Raw genomic sequence first — 19,860 nt, 5'->3', positions numbered from 1 at the left:
AACTTTCTTCCCTACTCTAAATGCAAAAAAACCCCAGGGTCTTTTTTCAGCAATTAACTCCAAGTCTTCTCTGGGCAGGTAAAATTTTGCTTCCCAGTGTTATAGGCACAAGTGTCACACTTCCAGCAGGGATTGAACCCACCGAAAATTAAAATCATTTGGCTTTCACAGCAGTTCCTTTACAAGAACACACACACATGTCCATAGACTGTGAAGCTATGCCATGTGTTGCAGTGTGGAAAAAAAAAGAATAAACAGATTCTAAGAAGAGTGCTGATGGCTTTTTGGGTCTCAGGTGGTAGAAATGTAGAGTGAACAGTAGATAGCCCATGGTAGAAATGCAGATTGGCCCTTATATCTTACCAGCACATAAATCACGCTGAGGCAGTGTTCCTGGCTATAGGATGCCAATGTCTCTCCCCAAATGGCTGGCTGGAATTTCCCCTCTGTTTGCTTTGAGGTGGCACATGCAGGTCAAGGTAGCAACTAAAGGGCATTGCGTGCAAAGGAGGACTGGCACCACAGTCAGGAAGAAAGCAGTGCCTAAGCTTGCCACTCCATCTCTGCTTTCCAAGTGTTTCTGAAGTCAGGCATCTGGAGTGTGATGTAATCTGAAGGTTGATCATCAGCAGCACACATACAGCTTTGCACATCTGGCCCACAGGTGTTCCGGCTGTTATTTATCAGTGACTGTATCACTCAACTCAAAAGCACCCTGAGTTTGTTGGGTGATCGTAATTGTTCCGCAGATCATTGACAGAAGCCAACAAAATGCTATTGATTTTATGCAAACTGTCTCTGCTTTTTAGTGGGTGGCCAGGTTTTTTGTGTGTTTTTTTGTTTCTTTTTTTTTTAATAAGGAGTTTAAACCATAGATATTTTTAAAACAGGGGTTTTGTGGTTGTTATTAATTCCACTGGCATTAATCCACACAGTTAAGTCAATTATAATGGATGGATGCTATCATCCACTTTCTGATTTAGGAGTCAACCTTATGATAGAGCCTTTGTGTTGCACTGGTGAAGAAAAGCTGAGGGTGTTCCTCCTTGTACTCAGCATTGCACAAATCTTGCAAGACTTGCTCCAAAGTACCTAATTTATACAAGACATGGACAGGTAAAGAGGGGAGACTGGTAGGAAAGGTCTCATCCATAGGGTAGGAGCTGCTGGGGCCCAGTCCCAGAGCCAGATGCTTCCCACAGGGATGTTGCCACTCGCAACGTTTGCAAAGTGCAGCTGTACACGCTACACACAGGAAAAATGAAGAGAGCAGGGAAACTGCTGGCTGAGCAGGTCAGACCAGAAGAGTTCCCTTGGACAAAGAATAAAGCTACAGATTAATATATTTATTTTTAGAGAAGGTGTTTTTCCTAGAATTTGTATTATTTTGGCAGGAATGCAGTGGAGAGGAGAAAACGTTTCCCTTCATCCAATACTCTCTGCTTTACTAAAATAGGGCAGAAAAAAAGAGAGTAATTTTGCAGCCCATTTCATCTCTCAGTTGTGTTTATCCCTGTAGAGATAGACAGGGACCAGAGACATGTTTCACACCAGCTGCCAGCAGTGTCAGAGCACATTGTATGCCATGCTGCCTGTGATCTTTGCTGCCCTAAGCCACCATCTTTACGCATTCCTAAGAGGAAGAGGAACCGTGTTCACATTGATATTTTCCTCCCAGATATTCTCCACCAGCCTAAAAAACTGTATTTGTCTTAAACACCAATATATGTTACTTTTCAAACAGATTAGCACAAGTATACAGTCAGTCATTGTAGCCCAGACGATGCCTTAAGTCATTAAAGCTGTAACAGGTCATGCAACTGTTTCTTAAAATAAATTCAGCCTTAGTTTGGAAGCTGTAGTTGTGTAAAATAAGATTTACTCATGGATTTTGCTGTGAGCATCTCCATAAAAGTGTAGGACCCATCCCTAACAATCTTTGCCCTCATTACCTGATTTCTATGTAACATATTTCCATGTTCTTGACACTGCTCTGTGCACAGTTGAGGCAGGGAGAACTGAGTGCTCGCCCAGAATTGCTTGTGGTCTGGCAGCTGGAGCCTGTATTGATCTAAGCTCAGAGACTGGACGATGAGGGGATCACAAGATAGAGGAAGACCTGAAATGACTGCCCTCATCCCTGGCGTGAGCCTCAGCATCTTTAGAGCCATTCAAGGACACATTTGTGTCTGTGCTACCTCTCTTCCACGTCTACATATATTTCACTTGAGCTACCCAGTAAGAACATCTTCTCTCCTGCCTTTTTTCCCTCTCCTTGCTCCTTTACTTTCTTATGCAAAGGTAGGCTAGTATGTGAGTGCCTCTGGGAAGGGCAGATGAACCAAAGGAACAGCAATAGGCCTTCTCTGCTGTTCCATCAGCCAGAAGGGATGGTAATGACTGACTCTCTTCTGCCCTTTTCCCCCAGTCTCTGTCTTTCCCTGGCCACTTGTTATTTCATGGGGTCAGGAAACGCTGGTGGTGTACTCCAGTGCTTGTTCCTCTCAGCCACCCACGAGGCAGCTGGGCAGAGCCAAGGACAGAGCCTACATGGTCCTTTCAAGTGTTGAAGCAGCTCTGCTTTTTCCTGCTCCAACTGCTCATTAGCAGCTTCCGCCTTTCGGCAATTTCCAGCCATGCTTTCAGTGAAGTGCTGCCAAGATTTTAACAAGGGGTTCCCACAAAACTACCTCCTCCAGCTGCAAGAAACCTCACTACCCCACAGACGCAAATGCTCGGGCTGAGGAGGAGTGCAGGATTGGGGGAAAAGTTCCCGGGGCGGGGGGGGGGGGGGGGGCGGGGGGGGGGCTTCTTCCTGTTTAAAGTGGTGGGTTTTTTTGTTTCATTTAATTTTCTGGCGAGGGAGAGACACAGTACCTTGGAGCAAAACATTATTAACTGCCCAGAAGTTTGCTGCAGAGAGGCAGGATACAATACAGAAATTCTGAACAACTCAGCAGCAAAATATTTCCTTGCCCAGCTCTCGCTTCTCCTCTCCATAGTGAGCACAGGGCCAGGCAACTGATTTTATCTGGGCTAGGGTGATCAGCCACAAGCTGAAATGATAAGTATACGGAGCCCCAAAAGGCAAGTTTTTCAATGGGGAGTTATTGAGCCAACACAATTCTGAGTGTGATGGAGGCTGCCTTGGCTTTCTCATGTTGATGGGCATGGGTGGGCTGTGCTGATTGGCTGAGCCAATTTCCTTGAGGAGCTATGAGCTTGCAGGGTTCTCACAGGTCCAGGATGGATGCCCAGTGACAGGATAAGGAGTAATAGACATAAGTTGGAACATAAGAAGTTTGACCTGAACATGATTTTCCCTCGTGTTCCCTTCTTTGCTGTTTGTGTGAGGCAGCCTTGGCACAGGCTGCGTAGGAAGGGTGTGGAGTCTCCTTCTTTTCTCCGGAGGTTTCCAAACCCTCCTGGATGCGTCCTCTGACTGAGATGAACCTGCTTTAGCAGGGTGTTGGACTGGATGATCTCTAAAGGTCCCTTCTAACCCTCACCATGTGGGGATTCTGTGATTCTGTGTGGTTGCATCAGCTACTGAGATTCTTTGTTTGGTGAGCAGCTCTCTCTCATTTTTTTCAAGTGGAAAGGAACTGAAGCTCCAAGGAAAATCCAACAGTTCAGTTATCAGGAGCTAAGGAAAAATTCTGAGAGTATGCAGAGGTGTTAAACTTGTGAGGGCTGCAGCTAGTGCTGGAAACGCCTCTTGCTTGAGACAGTTGGGCTTTGCCTGAGGCAAATATGGGCTACGTGCAAGAAAGTCTGCTACGTTACAGACACCAAAATAGTACATTTATGTGACAGAAGTCAACTAACTGCTGATTGATATGTTGATAGATAAACCCGTAGATTATAGATTAAGAAAGTAGGGCTGGGGACAGAGAAACAGTCTTGAAGGGGGAAAAAAAAAGGCTTAAATTCTCTTATGCCACATCCCCATCAAACAGCTAGTTATGCACTCGATAAACTGTGGAGCAGCCAGACACAGGGAGAATGTTTTTCTTCAGACCAACCATGGGCAGATAAATCCTCCAATGTCTGAAGAGCCTGGGGTAAATTAGGTTAGAGAATTTCCTCTAAGAGAGGTACGTTTGGTGGTAGCAACAGGGGCCCTGTGGCTCAAGAATGAACAACTGTGAGGGATATGTTTTTAAATGATTTCCCAGCTGTAAGATGCACATAATTGTGGCTTTCCTTCATCTAGGAGACTTCAAGAGCAGATGGTTGATAAAGGTTCATACCAGCAAAGTCAGAAAAACACAATCCCAGGTATCTGGTTTCAGTCTGTCCGTACCCTCAGTATTAGATCTGATTTGGGCTCTCTCACACCCCCCTTCCTCTGCATGCATACAATTATCTGAATTCCTTTCTCCACTGCTTCCTCCCCTCTGAAACTTTGCAGACTGGCCCTGCTGCCTTTTCCGTTACTTGAGGGATGGCCACGCATTTGGGCTCTGTCCTTTCCTGGCCCATGGAAGGGTCCGTGCCATGGCCAGAAGGACCAGTACTCCTCGGAGGACAGAAAGGAATCGCGAAGATGGGAATTTATTCCTCAATCCCATCTTTTTAGCCTTTCGTGGAGGGAAAGACTCTAAAAATCAAGGTTGAAAACCCAAATTCAATAATTTCTGCCATTTAAAGGCACTGTTCCTTTGTGCCTCAGTTTCCCCTTTATATCCGATCTCTGCTACTCACTCCTGGTCCTGTTCAGAAAGAGGCCTCTCCAGCATCTTGCACTGCAGCAGAATATCCCCAAGGACTCTTATATGAGCCAGTACAGGTTGCTTTCCCTGGCAGATGTATGGGTAGCAAGGCAGAGGAGGTCAGACACACATGAAGTTCTGCTGCTGTGATGTTTTCCCCACCCAGGCACCTTGTTGTGGAGTGGCCAAGTGGAAGTGAGATTATCTCCAAAAATCCAATGTGCTTTCTGAAATACAACTCTATTCTTTTCAGGGATTGCTATGCACTGGCATTTCCTTCGAGGGAGAGCACATGCTTACCTGCTTACCAAGGTCCTACTGCTGCTAAGTAATACAATATTTTTCCTAAATATAGTATGATTTTCCTAAAAAATCAAGGGGCCTTGTGGAGATGGCAAGAGAGAGACAAGGTTGCATGTGCAGCCTGTGTCTGGTACACCTTACCCTCAGCTTGCTATGGGACACTGGGTGCTTCTTCAGACAGAAGGGAGCTCTGCTGAGAACACATTTAGCCTAATCCAGGTGGCAAATAGCTATGTACAGCCCAACCTGGTGGCTCATCTCTGAGCCAGCTCCTGGCAGCCACCTCCTCACCTCCACTCTAGGACATCTCTGCTGCTTCACGATGGCTGCCAGTTTAACAGCTCTGTAATAAAAGCTAAGTCCCAAATTCCTCTACATGCTTCCTGCTTCATATGGCTCACAGAAATAGCCTGTGCAGAGTTTGAAGGTGACTTTGGGAGTCTCAGAACTAGGTCAAAACAAACTTAATTTCCACCAGGTCCAGGTGAAATGTGGCTTTGCAAGTTGGGCAATTTGCTGGCTACTTTCTGGCTTTCCACCTGCTGCCATCCTGCCTCCAGCCTGCAGTCATGGGGAAGCATCGTTGGATCATGGCTGTTTTCCAGTCTCTCTGTGCATCTGGACTGCTTTTAACCAGACTCCAGAAAACAATGACAAAAAAGGGGAATCATCATTGGACACAGAAAATTTTCCACTCAAGCAGCATAAGTTTCAGAAGGTTTTGGGAAGATAAAAACCCACAAGATGCTGGAAAGCGGTCATTCCCAAGGCAACTGGGAGTGATGGTCCCCAGTTCACTAAGTTCAGGAATGAGCAAAGTTGAGGGGTGAATGGGAGCCACTGGGCAGTGATCAGCTTGTGTAGGAACTCTGCCCGTGACGATGACCACTTCTGCAAAATAACGTGGTTTCTGTGTCATGGCAAGGATCTCAGACTTCTGCAGTTCAAGCTGCCACACAGGTCTTAATGTCATTCAAGGTCAGTCCTCGCAAATTCTGTGGCTGAGTTGGCTCACAGAGATGGGGAGAGAGGAGTATGGGAGGAGAGGTAGCCTGTCATGGATTTCATCCAGCTCACTGTCCCAGTAGCCAGGTAAGACAAAGCTCTCATGGCCAGAAGTAATCCAAATTCAGACTTTCTGGCTCGAGAGTCAAGATGTTGAGATTCATCTTCCCCTCCAGCTTAGCATTTCCTAATGTATAAAAGAACAACTCAATTTCTGGAGCTGCTTGTTTTGGCATTTCAAAAATTCATGCCAGTCCTTTTTGTCTCTGAAGGCACAGAGGCCAACACATGCACCCGCAGGTCACATTCTGCATTGTTGGCTGTTGTTTTCCCTGTTGCCATGCCCATGGGTCAGGATGCAAGCAGTGCTGGTGTGACACGTGAGTGTACCGTGGTAGTGAGACTGTGCCAGAACTGAACCAGATGTGTTTATTTGTTAAAACAAAAAAAAAAAAGTAAGAGCAATCTGAAATGCAGAGGTCTACAAAAATGATGAGAAAACTGGAACTCTGGAAGAGTTCTAGAGAAGGCTGAGGGGGAATCTCATCACTGCTGATAAATACCTAAAGGGCAGGTGTCGAGAGGATGGAGCCAATCTTTTTATCTGTGATGCCCAGTGACAGGGCAAGGGATAACAGGCACAAGAACACAGAAACTAGAACACAGGAAATTTCAGTGGGACACAGGGAAAAACTTATTTGCTGTTCAGATGAGGGAGCCCTGGTGCAGGCTGCCCAGGGAAGTTGTGGAGTCTCCTTCTGTGGAGGTTTCCAAACCTGCATGGACACATTCCTGTGCACTCTGATTGAGGGGAACCTGCTTTATCAGGAAGTTGGACTGGCTGATCTCTAAATGTCCCTTCCAACCCCCACCATTTTGGAATTCTGGACTATCCCAACATTGCTTGAATCTGATGTCTGGACTGTTCCAGAATAACTCATCTACACCGTGTTTTCCTCCTCTTGATAAATACATAGAGGATCTCCAGCCCTGAAGGTACCCACCAGGGTAACAACCAGCAAGGTCACTGCCTGATATGCCTTTTCTACTCTGTCTTGTTCAGATGTTATCTCCAAGCAGATCCTTCTGCTTCTTCCCTTCTGGGGACTTATCCATTTACCCTGCAAAATACCCATAACATCTTACCAGCTATTGTGCAGCACCTAGCACAATAAAACCTTGCTATCAGCATGAACAAGGACCAGTGATAGCTCTAGTATGCTTTTGTTATCTGTTTATCTATATTAATACTTTCTAGCTATTCTCATTTTTGAAGGATGAGTTTCAAGATGATAGTGATGGGGATCTCCAGCTGAGTTTGTTTGATGCTTTCTTGTGGGATTATTTAACATTTGATTCCTTGATAGAGGTTTGTTTCCCAGGGAGGAAGATTGCAGAGCTCTTTTGTCGCCTGTGTCCAGTACTTCTGCCTGCTCTGCTTGCATCCCACCTCCTCACCCAGGCAGCACCACTGCTTGCCAGCAATTTTGCCCCCTGCTCTAAACCTCCAGAGCTTGCAAAAAAAGCAGCCCTGGAAGTAAACAACCTGTTAAAATGAATGTTGTAGGGATGCTCAAAAGGCAGACACAGTCCGAGGTGGGAGACTTCAAAAGAGGCAAGGGCCAGTAGGGAAGGTGTTTGGGACAGCTGGGGCAGACGTGCACAGGGTCAGGGGGGAGCATGCCATACCCATTGGTATCACTTGTAAGAAATTTTTTATTGCAATTCAAACTCCTTTCAGCAAGAATGCTTGATCAGGAACTACAAGCACTCTGGAGGTGCCAGGAAGGCAGCATTGTTAGCCCACGGGCAGCACCCACCCACCGAGCAAGGCTGGGGTCTCCACTTTTGCACACTGTTTTTTGCTTCCCCAAATTGAAGCGGGGAGGAAACAGTCTACACATTGTCAGTGAAATCAGTACCAGCTGGTATGGGGCATGAGCCCCGATTCACTGCTGACTCCATCCCTAGCTCCAAACACAAGGCAAGAAGGTTGGCCAGCATCTTTCTGGCAGTGATTTTGGCCTGCTGAAGCCCACGTGGAGGGACAGAGGCTGAGCCCTGGAGGCAGAACCATTTTTTACATTCCAAACTGTAAAAGAAATTGAAAAACATCCTCTAAAAAAACTCCAACAAAACCAGCAAATAAACAAAATCAATTTTGCTGCATTTTCTATTTCATCTGCAGTCTTAATGTTATGGAAATTATATCAATCCCTTTGTAACCAAAACCACTCTAATCCTACATAAATAAAGACCTTGAGGGCCAGTTGCAAAACTTCCCGCAACCAAGGCTGTGCTCTTGTTGCCACCTTCTATCAAGGCAACAAGTCTCAGCTCTAGTGGTTTCTACAGTGTGCTCTTGGGCTGGGGTGTGCTCCTTATGGAAGGGCTCCTTAGGGAAGGGCTCCTTAGGGAAGGGCTCCTAAAGTAAGGACAAAAATAGAGAATCAAGCCCTCAGTCCACCATACAGGGAAACTGCATTGAGTTAGCAATATAGCACTGCATAGCAATTAATTTCTATGTTACAAACTGCAAGGTAAGAGAAATGCCTGGAAACTATGTTCAGTAGAGAGTCTCACCATATATCATCTCCTGGTCCAATATTATAACCATGCACAGTATTATATATAATGTAAAATAATCATCATAATATATAATAAAGTATTACGTCCTTCAGTTGTGTTGGAGAATCATGTGGTGCCTTGTGGGCATCAGTGGGTTAAACCACACACATTGTAAGAGGAAAGGGCCACGCTACAATTTCCCAGCCAAGGAAACTGAGGCACATGCAAATAGAGCAATTACATAGCAAATCTGTGCATGAGCTGGCATTAAAACTGAGTTCTGCAAAATCCTGCTGCTCTACCACACCATCTTCATGCCAGGAGGAAATTCTGTCCCCTCCCTGTGAATTCTGCTGTGAGCTTTGTTGCTTTCTTTAAGAGTAAGTCTGTAGATCTCTACTTTGTTGTTCAGCTGCTGTAGGAAACCTGGAGTCATTCCTCTCCAGGTCCTACTCACAGGACCAGAGTGAGGAGTATCACAAGAGTAACCACCACCCTAGTGCCTTGGCAGGCGTTGACAAACACCTTCCTGGAATTAAAAGATCACAAACGTGAAGCATGACTTTGGGAAGGTCTATTAAAGCACAGAATCATTATGGAAAAAATCTCTGCAGTTGAAGAAGGGATAGAGCCAGAAGGGCCCCATTGACTTATTTTATAACTCCTGAAGACAAGTGGGGCCATGCTTCCACTTTTGGTGTATGATGAGTTGGAAGATCAGAGACTCTTATCTCTTCTGGGGCCCAGACTCAAGGCACTGGGTTTACTGGGACACTTCAAGATAGGCTGTCCAGAAAAAAAGGGGCAGGAAGAGGCAGCCACAACCAAGGGTCTAGCTGCAGTAGAGTAGCAGCACTGGATAGCAGAGGAGGAAAGAACAGCTCACATGTTTTTTGGGATATTATCCATCTTCCTCAACTGGGAGCTGAGCCTCCCTTCCCATGCAAAATTCAAACCACAGAGAGCAAGGACCAGGTTTCTGACATGAGGATGACAAACTAGAGTCTGAATGTAATTTCTCCAATACTTTTAAGCCAAATGGGAAGCCAGTGAACTTCACTCCTCGTCACCATATGACGCTATTAGGTTTTGAGGACAGTATTGCTCTTTTTGAGTGACCTGGTAGGGTTAACTGAGGAGGAACAGGTTAGGTGCAGACATCATGTATGTCATCACTTCTCTTCCTACAGCAGACACATTTCCTCACATAGAATCATAGAATGGTAGGGTTGGAAGGGACTTTTAGAGATCATCTAGTACAACGCCCTGGCAGAAGCAAGTCAACCTAGATCAGGTTGCATAGGAACATGTCCAGGAGGGTCTTGAAGACCTCCAAGGAAGGAGACTCCACACCCTCCCTGGGCAGCCTGTGCCAGGGCTCCCTCACCTGAACAGCAAAATAGTTTTTTCTTATATTTAAATGGAACTATTTGTGTTTCAGCTTCATCCCATTACCCCTTGTCCTGTTGCTAATTAAAATTAAAAAAAAAGAGATGTCCCAATCTCCTGACACTCACCATTTAGATACTTGGGTCGTCCTTCCTGCCCTGGAGTGACATTGGCCTTTCTCCAGTCCTCAGGCACCTCACCTGTCCTTCAAAAATGATCGAGAGAGGCTTAGAAATCACATCAGACGGCTACTTCAGCATTCTCAAATGCATTTCATCAGGACCCATTGACTTATGAGTGTTAAGCTTAGTCAACAAGTCTTTAACCTCTTCCACCCAGGGCAAGTCCTCTGCTTTCTAAGCAGTCCTACTATCCTTGCTGGACTGGGCTTCCCAAGGGCCAGCCATGGCCATAAAGGCTGAAGCAAAGGCATTCAGTAGTTCAGCCTTCTCTGCATTGTCGGTCACCAGGGCACCCTCTGTGTTTAGCAGTGGGCCCACATTCCCCCTCGTCTTCCTTCTGCTGCTGATTTACCTGAAAAACATCTTACTACTGTCCTTAACTTCCCTGGCTAAATTTAATTCTAGAAGGGCTCTAGCTTTCCTAGTTGCACCCCTGCATGCCCTGGCAATGTTCCTGTACTCTTCCCAAGAAGCCAGCCCCTGTTTCCACCTCTCATAGATGGCTGCTTTCTACCTGAGTTGTCCCAGCAGATCCTCGCTCATCCATGGAGGCCTCCTATCTCCTTTTCCTCCTTTCTTGTGTGTTGGGACACACTGATCCCGGCCTTGGAGGAAGTGGTACTTGAAAGTTGACCAGCTCTCTTGGGCACTTCTGCCTTCTAGAATCTCCTACCTGCTAGAATCTTATCCCATGAGATCCATCCACCACCAAAGTCTGTCCCTCATGCAACAAGAAGTTAGCCACCTCCTTCTTCACCATTTAATTGTTTTCAAAATTGCTACTTAGACCCAGATTTTAAAGAACAGTCATTATCTAACATCACAAAGGTCTGGAGAGAAAGAAAGGGGAAGTTGGTGGCACAGGGACAGAGGGATGTGTGGGGCCTCTCATCTTGTGCACTTCTTTCCTTCTCTGTGCTGTCAGATTGGGTCTATGAATGAGCCGGTTCTACTCTTTGATGTGGATCTTACATAGAATATGTGGCAAGGACAACCAGCAAAATGGTAACATGTGCATGTCAAGACAGGGAGAAAAATTCCTTCATGGCCAGGTATAGCAATTTTCTTTGGGTCATGATTTGAGTCAGGATTTTGCTCCATCAGCTGAGACAGGCTGCTTTAATGTGTGGTAAACACAGAAAAATCAAAGAAAATAGCAGTGGAAACAGGATATCAGGTCCTCTTGTCCTGCCAGGGCTGGTAACCAGGTTATAGCCAAGCAATGGCTGAGCAGCAGCTACATTTGCCCACCGTGGTACTGGTATGCTGTGTGGCATGGGAAAAGATTGGTTAAGCCCTGGGAGCAGAGGAGAGGAAATGGACAGAGAGATGGGTAGAGCCATGTCAGAGCCCTGGAGCACAGCAGCTGCTGTCCACAGCTCATTCTCTGACTTTACAGGGAAGCTAAAAAGCCTTTAGTTCTGAGCTGCTGTGAAATTCCCATTTTTCCAAACTCTACAGACAAAAGAACTGCTGGAAATTGGAATGAACCAGTGGAAATGAGATCCTGCACTGCAGTGGCAGTCAGAGCAGGACATCTCACCGGGGCTGAAGACATCAGCTTGCAAATCACCAGTTTTGTGCTGATATCTGCAGTCTTGTGTGCGTTCTGAAAAATCAGTGGCAACAGATCAGCTCAGTATTGCTATCTGCCTGGTTTCACGTTATTTTGGACAGTAGACAGGTTCAGAGAAGAGCAGGGCACAGCGATATCTCATGTAGCTGGCACTGAGCATCTTCCACTCTTTCTTCTGCTTGCTGGAGAAAATAATATTTATTTAAAAGGCTATCAGAAAACAACTTTATGAAACAACTCCTCCCTGTATTTTTTTTCCTTTCCCAAGTTGCTCCCTGGCTAGGGCTGTGGGAGTACTGGTGTTAGGAAAGGGCCAGTCTATCACCTGTCAGACATTCACATCCTCAAACTGCTACCACTTGTACACACTGAACAGTTCAGCTTTCCTAAGTGGCTCCAGGCAACCTGTCAAGTCATCAGCTTGGCTGCAGAATGTGGTTGTAATTAGACAATTAATAACTCTGAAAAGGAAAGGAAATAAGCTAAATTGAAGCTTTCCTTAGTGGGAGGAAATAATTATATCTGCTTTTTGATATATGAGCTGAGGAGCCATCTCTCCCCCAGGTTAGATGGGATCTCTCATGGGCACCATGGGCACAGAGTTCATCCCACCAGCCCACAGATGAGCAGCAGCAGGTTTCTGCAGGTCAGAGGAAACCCTGTGGGTAACAGGGCTCCCTTATGTGTCACTGCATCATGTGATAACCTGATAAATGGGGAAGGGAAGACGTGATATGTGGGGTTGGGTCACCAGAAACGGTGTGGAAAACAGGGGCTTAACACAACAGCCCTTGGGGCTGGAGGTGCTCCTGTCAGCATATGGGCTTTTTGATGGATGCATTGCCCCTGTTACAGGTAATGGGCAGGTGGAACATAAACAGATTCACTGGAACATGAGAAAAAACTCCTTTACTGTGAGGGTGGGGAAGCCCTGGCACGAGCTGCCCACAGGGATTGTGGAATCTCACTCTCTGGAGGTTTCCAAACCCACCTGGACTTGTTCCAGTGCACCCTGATCAAGGGGAACCTGCTTCAGCAGGAGATTGGAGTGGATGAGCTCTGGAGGTCCCTTCCAACCCTGACCACTCTGTGATTCTGTGGATTTCACAGCACAAAGCAAAAATAGCTGTGGCATCACCAGGTGATGACTTAGGCTACACAGCTGAAAGTTAAAGGAATTGTTTAGGTTGACTTTTTTTTTTTTTAGCTATCCCAGATGGAAAGAAAACTCATTCATTTCCAGCAGGGTTTGCTGATTTTGCAAGAGGAGCCGAGAGTCACTGCGAGTGGCTCTTCTAGAGCCCATCTTGGGCTCATGAGCATCCAGGCTCCCATATCCCCTGTCCAAGGGCTGATCACTGCTGCTCCATGTGCTGGATCTCACCCAATTGCTGATTGAACCATGTGCCACCACACTGCTGCAATCAGGATCAGGCTTCATCCCATAACCTTGATTTTTAATGGAAAAGAAATTATCAGGAAACACATCTCAAAAAGAAGTCCTGTATTTGCTGTATTTATTTTTATATTCTTTTTTTTTTTTCCCTTCTCTCCAGACTGTCCAGTGTCCAAGACTGAAGTGGAATTGGAATATATCCAAGTCTGTAGCTTCTGAAACCTTAACAACCTCAAGTAAACTGGTCCAAAAGACCCCTCTTGACCTCTCTCACTCTGAACTCTTGAGGAGCAGTTAGACTGAGCAGAAAACAGCACCAAAGCTATCGGTCTGAAACTTTGCAATATCTCTCCCCAAGTAACCGACCAAAGATAAAAGAGAAGCAACATTCCTGGTTGTTCATTGTTGGGTTTTGTGTCCGTCTGTCTGTTTGGTTTGTTTTTTAATTTTTTTTTTTTCTGAAAAAATCTTAATTCAGGAATACATTTATGATAAATCTTTGGGTTCAGATTTTACTTTCCCTTAGCTGTATTCTTTTTTTGTTTGGTTGGAGTTTTTTTGTCTATTATTAAAAATTCAAAACCTGGTTTCTTGTACAGTAGTATCAAAACTGGACCAAGGCTCTCAGAAGAAAAGAAAATAAAAAAGGAAGAGAAAAGCCCACCACGTCCCCAGCTCCCTGTATGATTTGTTTCAAGTACAGCCTGGATTACAGACTACCCTCCACACTCTGCAGCCTCTTTCTTATAGCTCCATGATTTGCTATGGCTCTCCCTTTTATTTTTTTTTTATTTTCTGTTCCAGTGTATATGTTGCTTATTTGTTTTATTTATTGAGATATTTTTAACGAGCTAAGAGACTGCAATGTCGCTGTGTATACTGCTTCTCTTGCTAATAAAAATAAAGATGTCATGCAGCTACTCGGGGTACAAGAGTCACATTCTTGGCTGCACGGCTCTGCGCAGAAGCTGAGCAACATCCTTGCACTCCATGATGTTCTAATACTCACCAATTTGGTTAAAAGCTGTTTCCCAGGTAGTGGGTGATGGGGTGCAGAAGGTATGAGTATCACTTGGCCAGGTTGATGTCTGCCTCCATATACCAGGAGGAATTGGTTATTTACTTGCACCCTGGCCGAGGAGGTTTGCTCAGGCACACATCTCTTCAGCATTATGGTCTCCAATGCACCACTCAAGTGGCTTCTGCTCTCAGCAGAGCACTTTAGTAAGCAAAATGCAACATATCTGGGTAACATCAGACCTCCTGGTGTGTACGCTTGCCTTCAGCGAGAGGAAGAACAAGTCGGTCTCTAAGATGCTTGCTGGTGGAAATGCTAAGGGCAAGCGTTTCTCCAAGAGAAGTGAGTCTGCACACTGCCATGAGAGCTGCTGCATCAACACATGGTGGTAGAAGATCTTTGCCCATGACCCCGAGAGGCCTGTGCAGAAGAGATGCATGATGCAGAAAAGCCAGTGGCACTACCGCAATGGTCACCTAGAGTTGCAGATCGACTCCTCCTCCTTACTCACCTTCCACCCTGCCAGCAAACACTGGTGGGCTTTGCTAGTGCTCACTAACCTTCCTCCACCACCTTGCAGAGCCCCTTCAGACTCTTAGTTAAGCTGAAGACAGGTTTCAATCTCAAAGTCATAAATACTATATTTTAAAGGAGTTCATTCTAAACAAAAATTTTTAAAAATCCTTCAAAGAACAGTGGTGGTGCATCTGGAAACATGGGGCTAAATTATCCTAAAAGACTTTCTCTTCTCACCCGCTTTCTCTGCGGGATTAACAGCGATGTTGCTTAGCTTGAAAGCATCCAGGCTGCAACAACAAGGTGCCAGAGAGAGACTGACTAAAAAGGGCAGGTCTCTGGCAAAGGCAGTTTGGGAGCCTCAGTGTTCATTGTTGAGACTATCGACTCAACATTGCAAAGCAAGAGGCAAAATAGACCTTTGTAAGAAAGAGCTGCTCAGAAGTTAGCAGGGAGTGATGTGTTTGGGGGCAGGGAAAAAGAAAAGATGGTGAAGGATAAATTGACTCTTAGAAAAAAAGCAAGGCTTTGGTGTTTAGAGCCATTAAAAATAAATCATGTCATTCCATCTAAACCAGCTTCAGAGAAAAACATTTTAACATGCCAAATTAAGAACATACATATGTGTATGAGACGCATTAATTGCCTGATAGGTTTCAGACCCTGAATGTCAAATGTTTATTTTAAAACAAGCGCAGTTGCATAGAGTAAAATACATCACATCCATTAGAAGCTCTTGCTTTCTTAAAAGTAAGTGACATCTCAGTCTGGGCTTTGGTACCAACAGAGCCAAAAATACCATTTACGAAGGTGAATTTAACAGATGTCATGTGATGCAGCATGTCATGCAGTGAAGGGAATTACTCTTTTTTTCGCAGGTTATGTGTGTTTGTGTGTGAGTTTCTGCAATTTTGTGACTCTGTAGTGATGTCCCAGATTGTGTCACACTGATTTCACCTCAAGAATAGATGTTTTTCCAAGCACAGGAACTCAAATCCAAATTCATCCTTTTTAGTAACTTGTCAGAAGTGCCTGTTGTACTGCTGTGTTCTTCAAGGACATAACGGGGACCCGGAGGAGGTGGCCAGACCTGCCCAAGTCATAGGTCCGATGTGTGCAGCCATAGCACTGCCGCCATAGCTGTCACGTGCCTTCCTTCATGCTGAAAAGGGTCAGGGCTCCTGAACTCCAGGCCCTAATACCATGCATTTAAGGTTCTGTCCTGGTATTTGATCTCTTTCTGTAAAGTATACTAGCAACCACTAGTGAAAATAAATGCTCACCCATTGGTACCTCTTCCGTGAATTCTGGGGGTTAGCCAAGGCTTCTGTGGGTGAATAGCCTCAGGAATGTAAAATTGCATCCCAGAGATATAATACAACAGTTTTTTTCAGGCAGAAAAGGTAGTAACTGTAAAAGCTGGTCAGGCCAGTCAGAAAAGCTCCATGACACAGAGCCTGGGTGAGTTGTTTCTGCCCAGGGGAGAACTGAGACTATCAAATGCTCTAAAAACTCATAACAATTTGAGAACTGTAAAGGAAACTCCAGGTAACAGATATTTAACAGAAAACACATTGACTTGACTAGATAGACAATCAGCTGCTGAAAAGGTTTTTCATCTTGTGTGAGTTTCATCTTGCATTAGTTCATCTTGCATGAACTGCAGCCCATAGCCAACAGTGTGGGGCAGTTAAGAGGAAGCTGAAAGCTGTAATGTAGATATATTTACTTTTCTTTTTCATATATGGGAGGGTTTTTTTCAACAGCATTTATCACGCTGTTCACTCTGTTTTTCTGCAATTGAATTTGTCCTTCCCATTCCCACCCCTGCATGAAAACTCAGTGCTCCGTGAGAGGTGGAGATGTGCTCAAGGGTGGAGACAGACTCTCTCCTGTGCAAAAGAGAATGAAGTAAAAAAAATCCTTAATGCAGCAGGCTCAGTCTTGCCAAATTTTGGCCAAGGACTGTGTGGCCTCTGCAAACCTAAAAGCCAACAGAAAGCACCAGCATGTGCAATTTGTGCAGGGGTCCAGATAACAACAAAGCAAAATATTCACTGGACAGAAGCCAAGCACCAAGGTGATGCAAAGCATGCTAAGATTTTTTTAGTTTTGGTTTTCTACTCAATCCCATCTCAAGCTCTGTTTTCAAAAGGAGGAAAAAAGGTCTTCAGTTGCCATTTGCATTTTCAGCTACAGTCCTCACTACGAGCCAAGTGTCTTGATGTTTTTTGTGGTTTTGATGCCTTTGTAGTCTCAGAACTTGTTTTGAGCATGGTACAGTGCACTCAGCCCTTTTATGATTTCCTGTCTTTTTCAGAGCCCTGCACTGAAGGATTGTAGTTGCCTCCTAAATCTTTTTCCAGAAAAAGATTTAAATATTTTAAATTTTTTATATGACACTTTAAATATTGGCCAGCATGTTAGCTTCAAGACTTTGAAATAATATCAAAGTAAGCCTCAAAGGAAAATAACAAAGTAAAGATTAAGTTTAGAGCTTAATTCATGTTTAAATAAAGATCTTCCAAATTCAGCTTGGGTTACTGTGTAAAAACAACTGGGAGCAAATGAAACTCTTAAAGCCCATATTGCCCCAGAGTACTGTTTTAAAATCACTGGTGAGTCTACCAGGCAGAGGAATAAAATCGCTTTCGCATGAAAAAATCCCTGCCATTGGAAAGAAAAAAAAATTTAAAGTCCTCCAGAATCAAGATGGACCTTTTCTTCCCTCCCCTCCTCAGCTGTGACCCTGCAGGACATTTGCAAACGGCGCCCTCTCCCTGCAGGCAGACAGGAACCTTGTCAAAGTCTTAGCAGAAGGAAACAAGCTAAGAATTGATTTACAAGACAAAACCTTTTCCTTTCCTTTCCTTTCCTTTCCTTTCCTTTCCTTTCCTTTCCTTTCCTTTCCTTTCCTTTCCTTTCCTTTCCTTGCCTTGCCTTGCCTTGCCTTGCCTTGCCTTGCCTTGCCTTGCCTTGCCTTGCCTTGCCTTGCCTTTTCTTGCCTCGCCTCGCCTCGCCTTGCCTCGCCTCACCTTGCCTTGCCTTTCTTGCCTCACCTCGCCTTTTTTCCTTTCTTCAATGAACCACACATTTTCTGAAATGCAAACAGGAGATATCCCTCCTTTTCCTCTCCCAAAATGTTAGTTTTCAGGAAAAAAATAAGAAACTAGGGGCTGGTTTCCAACAAATTTCAGTGCCTGACAGGGATTGGTATGAGGCCATGAAGGCAGATTTGCAAACTGATTGCCCAGTATAGGTACATTTGCAAGAGCAGCCAAGCACACAGCTCTCCCTGACTTTATCTGGGGATCTCCTTTGAAATCTGCCTTTAAGCTTTATATCCTGCTGCAGTACGGAACAGAAGTGGTGATAGATTTAGCCTTCCACATACCCTCTGCCTTTATTTCTTATTTCCTATTCAAGCCCCAGGAACAGTGGGCGGGAGGGACAGCTTTTGCTAACGCCAGCAACTCCAGATCTGCCAAAACCCAAAACAAAGGCTGTGAGAAAAATATTTCTGCAAGAAGCATTTGCTGAAACATGATTCATTTCTTTAGGATAAGTCATATTTCCTCCAGCCAACACTTACAAAAGGGTTAGCCTCTCTTATCTGTACTCTAGCCTGGATGATGAATACAGCCAGAGCACATGCTTCCAGTTGAGCCTTTACAATACTGTTGTGCTTGTGCTGCACTCAATGGTCTGGCGCACCAACAGAAAATTGTTCTCATGCAAAGGTGGTTTGAGGCTGGGGACTTGCATGGTTTGCTTTGAGTTTTTCCTTATTGTCAGTGGTGTGTCCCCTACCCTGCACCAAGTCACTCTGCCAAAGGGGACTCTTCCCACCAGCTTCATGCTACCAATTCAAGCAGCATTGTTTTCAACCTGGGTCTGACATCCCTGTCTTGATCCTGTGGCTTTTTCACCAGCTCCCAGAAACAAGAGGCTCTGTGGGTCATTCACAGTTCAGCATGTCTTTGAGTTGTCCTGGTAGTTATTTGAAAAAAAACATTCCTGCTTCACACATGGCAGAAAGATACATAATGAAATTTCCTAACATCCCTTCTTTCAGAAACCTCTTTCGAGATTGGCCTGCCAGACTGCAGCTTGCTTTCCTAAATTAGTGATCTGGTGGAAACTCAGCAGGAACTGGGCTAGAGACCAGCTGGCATGGTCCTGGTGATGTGCGAGACAGCAGCTCACAGAGTGCCGTGGGAGGCAGTGACTCGTGCCACGATCCCCTGGCCCGCGCGAGTCTGTTGCCAGGGCTTGGCTCCAGCACCTGCATTGCTGGTTTTTGACTCTGACCCCTCTCCTTTCAACAGCCCCATTGCTTCCTTGTGTGTGGTGTCTTCCTCCTCCTTGCCCCTCTGGGTGCCCTGTTGAGGCTGCGGGCTGCATTGGGGTCTATCCAATCTGCAGGCAGATCATGTCCTGGAGGAATGATGGGCCCAAAATGCTGTGCAGGGAGCTCCATGGGCACACACCCTCTCAACACACTGGTGTGGCTCATGTCAAAACCAGTAGTACCCATCTATGAGTCCAGTCACACATCTGCCACACACATGGCCAGCTTTGGCTGCTCTTTGGTGTCCATTCAAGATGAGGCCTCTGACCTTTGGATTTGCTCTTCTTTTTCTCCATCACTTTCCCCTGGACAACTCTATCCCACTCCACTGATCTCCACCACACCACATTTCATCATAGCCTCCTCTACACAATCACAGCCAGCTCCTGTTCAGTCCTGAGGCCACTGTTCTGCCCTACCAGTGCTACCCTCCCTCCCACAGACAGTAGCACCAGGCAGTACCTGGTGGGCACTGATGCTCCTGGAGCCCATGAGGAAATCTGACCTCAGACTGTGCCCCATGGTTCAATGGGAGAGATGCAAGACAAGGAGTTTTGTTCTCCTGTTGGCCTCATGCATTCCAAGCATGCCAGGTAAAATGCCAGGAGAGATGCCAGCAGGAGAGGTGACAGCTGAGCACGGGAATGCTGTTTGTTGCTCCACCCCATAGTGGATGTGGTTGTGCCTGCACTCCGTTTTTAGCATCTTGGCCATGAAGGGAAGCCAATTTCCTTCCAATTGGGTTTTTTTCCTTTTTTTTTTTTTTTCAACAGGGATATATGTAGTCAGAGGAATTAGCTGAAGAGATGTTTGCATGAGTTATGGCTTACTTTCCCCACTT

At 45.4% G+C, this 19,860-nt stretch overlaps 1 protein-coding gene across 2 annotated transcripts in view; it reads left to right on the top strand.

Moving 5' to 3' along the window:
* Positions 1-19,860, top strand: part of TWIST2 (twist family bHLH transcription factor 2) — a 73,114-nt gene that overhangs the window by 25,533 nt on the left and 27,721 nt on the right. The window contains exon 2 of one of the 2 annotated variants that reach the window (XM_062002610.1): positions 13,295-14,050. The exons of the other annotated variant lie outside the window; for it this stretch is intronic. The gene's annotated coding sequence lies outside the window, so the exon portion shown is untranslated. Of the gene's footprint in view, positions 1-13,294; positions 14,051-19,860 lie in introns of those variants that run through there. 2 annotated transcript variants of the gene reach the window in all.

The sequence above is a fragment of the Colius striatus genome, chromosome 9, assembly GCF_028858725.1.
Source record: "Colius striatus isolate bColStr4 chromosome 9, bColStr4.1.hap1, whole genome shotgun sequence".
NCBI lineage: Eukaryota > Metazoa > Chordata > Aves > Coliiformes > Coliidae > Colius > Colius striatus.
Note: the sequence above shows the minus strand (reverse complement) of the source record. Positions and strands in the feature narration are given on the sequence as shown.